Genomic DNA, 5,895 nt, shown 5'->3' with positions numbered 1-5,895 from the left:
AGAGCGCCACTAGTGCAAGAGGGCGTAGAGAACCACATGCAGGATTCGTGAACGTGGTAGCGCCACCTAGGATGGGGGTGTGAATGACAGATAAATCACCACTGTTTTTCCACTAATGTCTTACATTAATAATATTAAGATGTTATGGACACTCACTATACATACATTTCATTGCGAGTCAATGCTGGAGATAATAATACACAGTGAGTCAAAAGGTGGGTTATACTACATACTACAAAAATCCGTCAGAGCAAAACTTCATAATCAGCAACAATTACAAATCGCTCCATGGAAACAATTGCATAAAATCATGCAGAACGCAAATGACAGGACAGGAGCAGAAATATGTCACGGGGAAATCGGAACAAATCGGTCTTTTTCGTGTTCGTAAGGTCTGCTTGGCGTCTGACCTCCCAAAAGCTGTCCGCGCTCCGTCTACACAGACCCTGACGTCACACGCAGACTATTTAGGAGTAACGCGAATGCAGCCAGTATCTCTGACAGAACCCTCCGCCAAACGGTGATACGCCGCGCTCTCAGCCAATCAGACAGCTGGAAGTGAGCTGGAACGAGAAGAGTATACCCTACTGGCTGGACCCAGGAAAGGAACCACCTTCCTTTATCATTCAAGAGTGATTTAACCAATCAGCTGTTCGAAAGACAAGCCTGTCCTACCTAGAATGATCGCGGTGTCCTACCGTATAACCTCGCATAGAAGCGCGAAAATGTGACCCATAGAGGGAAGAGTGTGTGGCTGCAGGCCCTCCCTGGTTGTTCAATAATACGCTATCAAGTTATTATAAAACTGCAAAAAATAAAATACAAATCTATCGTTTAGGACCAAAACATCAGTCTTTTAATTTTTCTCTTGAGATGATCACTTAAAATAAATAAATAAATAATGAAACAATAGCTTTTAATAATGTGTGGCTTCTTTTTCATAGCTTATTATTCTTATTATTTTGGTTGACAACTCCCTAACACAACTGTACATCCCCAGGTCTCTTCCGGTCACTTCCGGTCTAATCACATTTTCCCATTGGGTGTGAACAAATGCCTGACAAAATCTACAATATCCCTTGTTTCTTCTAATAATTTTTTTTTTAACCCTTCAAAAAACATTTTCTCTTGTTATAAGTATTTGTAAGTATGCCTTGTCTCGTTTCTGATAGAAAACCTAACACCTGCACAATTTGGGACCATATTAAAGTATTGGAATATTCTAAATAATATTATCTGAAAGCTTAGATAAACAGTTTAATACTTTGTAGATATTGTTAAAGGGCTTAAGATGTTGGGGGGACATATTGTGTTTATTAGCCAATGGGGAGCTAATCTTATTGCCGGTTGCCAGTTGTGCCAACAAAAAAAGCGTGTGATAAAACAATAAAACAAAAAAACAAAAACGAAATTACCAAACCAGAAATTCTGACCTGGTTTGTGCAGCTGCGATTTCATTTTAAATGCACATACTGCCTCAAACAAATCTGTTTTGGGATTTTTTTTGTTTTGTTTTTTGCTCGTTCTTCTCACTGCATTATATTGTAGCGAACCCAGGAAAGAAGGTAGGCAGAGACTTTATGTACCGTTTTTGAATACACGGTTTATTCGGACACAATAAGCAGCAGCTTGACAGACAGGAACACATGCAGTTTCTAATCAGGAACACATGCAGTTTCTAATCAGGAACACATGCAGTTTCTAATCAGGAACACATGCAGTTTCTAATCAGGAACACATGCAGTTTCTAATCAGGAACACATGCAGTTTCTAATCAGGAACACATGCAGTTTCTAATCAGGAACACATGCAGTTTCTAATCAGGAACACATGCAGTTTCTAATCAGGAACACATGCAGTTTCTAATCAGGAACACATGCAGTTTCTAATCAGGAACACATGCAGTTTCTAGTCAGGAACACATGCAGTTTCTAGTCAGGAACACATGCAGTTTCTAATCAGGAACACATGCAGTTTCTAATCAGGAACACATGCAGTTTCTAATCAGGAACACATGCAGTTTCTAATCAGGAACACATGCAGTTTCTAATCAGGAACACATGCAGTTTCTAATCAGGAACACATGCAGTTTCTAATCAGGAACACATGCAGTTTCTAATCAGGAACACATGCAGTTTCTAATCAGGAACACATGCAGTTTCTAGTCAGCCCTCAGCAGAATCTCTTTCTTTTCGTGGGCCCTGCACCCAGTATTTATGCTCTTCAACAGCTGTCCCGCCCCGTACCTACGAGCTCGCCTAATCCCAGGCATGCAAGCTGTTATGTTTAGAGTTTTGCATGTTCGATGCTACAGGGGTGACGTAATGGGGAACTGTGGAAAATCGGGTGACGGTTCCTGGGGGGACGGCTTGGGCTAGGAACACAGGGTCGGACTTCTGAAATAAAGCTGAGTGTTAGTGAGTGTTTGTTCTGACACATAATAAACAACAACGTTTATAAGTACAAGAGTCTTGCGTCCTACCTGACACAACACAAGCTAAACAGAACCTGCATCCATGCCTAGGACTGGGCGATCACGGCGGGACTGGCAGCACACATTTGGCGCACAACATTGCAACAACTCCCGCCAGAACATTACAGAATAAGATGTACAACAACACATATTTAACTCTTTACATGCGCGACCCCAGGATCGCTACAATATTTTGTGTAGTTGGCGCGGGAATGGCGGCATACATTGAGTGTATCGCCATGCGGTTGGTTGGTCAGCAATACAAAACAATTCAGCAATATATTATCATAATATTACTGATAACTGTCATTTTTCAAACAGTGCGCAAAAAAACAAACACTTTGGGCTCTATACTCAAAAGTGTCGGTATTATAGTGGTGTGGTAAATATTTTTCCAAACATTTTTTTTTTACCACTTTGTCGGAAAATCGAAGCGATACTCAAATGAAATCCACTGAAATAAGGAAATTTGGTGAGCCCACATTGTACCGAAGGATTTAAGGATGAATCAATTAGGATTCCATCAGTGAAAACAAAGTGTATAATTGACATTCAGGCCAGGTTTAGGACCGAGAACTGTAAGAAAATGCATTTTGATTGGTCCAGCTCTGCAGGAGGCTAACGTCACATCGAGAAGGGGGAGCACGGAGAGAGGCTTGGAAGGATTTTAATGTTGCGATATATGGAGATACCTAAACCTGCTATGATATCCTTTTTTATTTTTATTTTTGCTTCCAAACAGCATATAGCAGTCACCTCATCTGCTAGTTTATATCCTGTTCAGTATGCAGGTTTATTAGGAAATAATCATTTTATCTTTAAGTTTCATTTTTTTTTTTATATCAGACGGTCAGCTAACTCCTCAGCGGTTGTCTGTGTTGTACAGTATTGTCATTGATAATAATAATAATAATAATAATAATAATAATAATAATAATAATAATAATAATAATAATATATATTTAGTTGCATTCTTATAACTCACTGCTTTTTGATCAAGTTGCTTCTGCATGGGAAGCCCAGAACACAATGTAGGCTGGTTCTGGTAGATATATGCAGCCCGTATCCCGAGGTTGTTTCTGCAAGGCAATGCGAACCGGACTTTCAGCCTTATTATTATTATTAGTAGTAGTAGTCGTAGTAGTAGTAGTCGTAGTCGTAGTAGTAGTATGCAACATAACAGTTACATGTTATATTGATATTTATTCATTCATTGTTCATTATGTTGAATACACTTTTGCAGTGGTGTTTTTCTTGTCACAAAAGGCGCTAGCATGAGTGGTGTAATAAAATCCCCCATCCCCTTTCTTCACCCTACCCTTCCAAAGAAAATCTGACATGCAATGTATTTGAATGTGCACTTATTTATGATTATAGCCCACATAGACTACAGTTAATATGGCCAACCGCAGACCGAATGTACTGAAGCACAATTCTTGATTGATTTTCTTGTTAAAACATATTTATTAAAGTAAATGCTGCATTTATTCTTTTTGGTAAAAGCCATCTGAAATCTTGTTGTTTATGTGCTGCGGGATCATGGTGCAAAAGCTGAACTAGAGCAATACCAATGGCAACAGCGGCAGCATCACTCATCATGCCATAACACCAGCGCACAAATCCATGTTTTACGCTGACGAAATGGCAGTTCCTATGGTGAACGCTAAGCTTATATGCTTTAAGGGCAGACCAGAACTGTCGGTTAATATAATTACGGTAAAAAAATCTCCTTAAACACTACTAAAACTTTTGTGTATCACTTCGAGCTCCTACACGACCAGTTAATGAGGTGATAACAAGCCAAACAGTCGGAATTTTGTCAATATTCGGTATTTGTTACGCCTGCGGTATTTCTTTCCTTAAATAGTCGGGGTGTGGGAAGGAGTGCAAATACTCCTTAAACGTTCATTAAATGTTCCTTATTAAGAAATGTTGGTACCGACACTTTTGAGTATAGCGCCCATTGAGAGTAAAAAAAATTAAAACAATTTTTTTAAATTATTAAAAATTCCAAGTGTGTCTTCAGATAGATTCAGGCTGATTTTCAAAGTAAAAACTAGAACTTTGTAATGATTTTGAAGGCCTGATTAATGTAAATCAATAACTATTTCAATATTTAAAATGTTATAAAGGTGGCTACACAATGTATTTGAAATACATTACTTGAAAGCTGCTTCTTCGAGTGACCCAAATCATTTTTTTGTCAGTTACATTTAAGCAAAGTTCTTTTTTATCAGACTGATTGTGTTTCTGAAATAATTATGCCTGGAAACGGGCATTTCATATTCAAATTCCAAAATGTTAAGATGGTACGTTACACCAGTACAGTAACAACGTTATACTTAAACAGAATAATAATAATAATAATAATAATAATAATAATAATAATAATAATAATAATAATAATAATAATAATAATAGGTTACAGGGAAGCCTTGGTTGGAGAAATTGTTATTTAAAATGCTGTGGTGCGAGTGCAGTCATTGTTTTACAAACACTTTTTGATATGCGCTGTGCAAATTTAAGGAGACAGCAATCATTTTGTGTGTGAGTGTCTGTGTGTGAGAGAGAGATTGTGTTTTGATTGCTGAGTGAGATCCCCGATGGATGATAAGTACGCAAGTGCCACGTCAGATCTGAACTCGTTCCTCCTTTTGCAGATGTGCATTTTGTGACACATTTTACCAACTGGATGACCATCACATATGATATAAGGCTACCGTCAGTATCTTTTTCTGAAGGCGAAGAAGCGACACTCTGCTTCGGCTGTTTTGCGTAACTTCACATGACTATCGTTTTCAACAATTCATCCCTATATCGCTTCATCGCTAGCTCCTTCCTTCCTCCAATCTCTTATCTCTCCCTATATCCGCTCTCGCCCTCTGTGGTCCTCTTCTGCAGGCTAACTTGTTGTGCCTTCCTTTAAGTGTTGTACTGCTAGTGCTCGCTCCTTTTCCTCTTTTGACCCCCTCCCCCAATAGTGGATCCAGCTGCCTGTGACAATCATGCCTACAACATGCCTCGCCGCATTCTGGATCTTCCTCAAAACTGATTAGATTCAATTTGGAGATGCAGCAAAACTTCTCCTCCACCTTTTTGATCCATCTGCATATATTATTTCTTTATTTTGAACTTCCAATGTTCAATGTGGTTGAATTTGCTAAGCAATGTTGATTTTTTTGTTGTTGTTTATTACATTAGTAGTATTGTTTTGGAAAATAATTTTAGAAACCCAGTAAGTTGCTTCGGGGGAAAAAAAAAGAAAAAAGAAAAAGACAATGCTCAAATCCAATGTAATTTTTATTTCCTTCCAAAAATCAAGTACAATATGAGAGGCAGAGTTGTGTAAAGCAGAAGTGAGACAGGGTAGGGGAACAGATTGTGGTTACAGCATCTGAGTGGAAGATGGGGGGTGATAGATT

The 5,895-nt window shown here is 38.5% G+C and overlaps 1 long non-coding RNA gene across 1 annotated transcript in view; it reads left to right on the top strand.

The window, feature by feature from the left end:
• Positions 1–5,895, top strand: part of LOC131721022 (uncharacterized) — a 33,395-nt gene that overhangs the window by 2,021 nt on the left and 25,479 nt on the right. The gene's annotated exons all lie outside the window — the stretch shown is intronic.

This window comes from Acipenser ruthenus, chromosome 47 (assembly GCF_902713425.1).
Source record: "Acipenser ruthenus chromosome 47, fAciRut3.2 maternal haplotype, whole genome shotgun sequence".
NCBI classification, from domain to species: Eukaryota; Metazoa; Chordata; class Actinopteri; order Acipenseriformes; family Acipenseridae; genus Acipenser; species Acipenser ruthenus.
The sequence above is the reverse complement of the archived record's forward strand: the minus strand, read 5'-3'. Positions and strand labels throughout refer to the sequence as shown.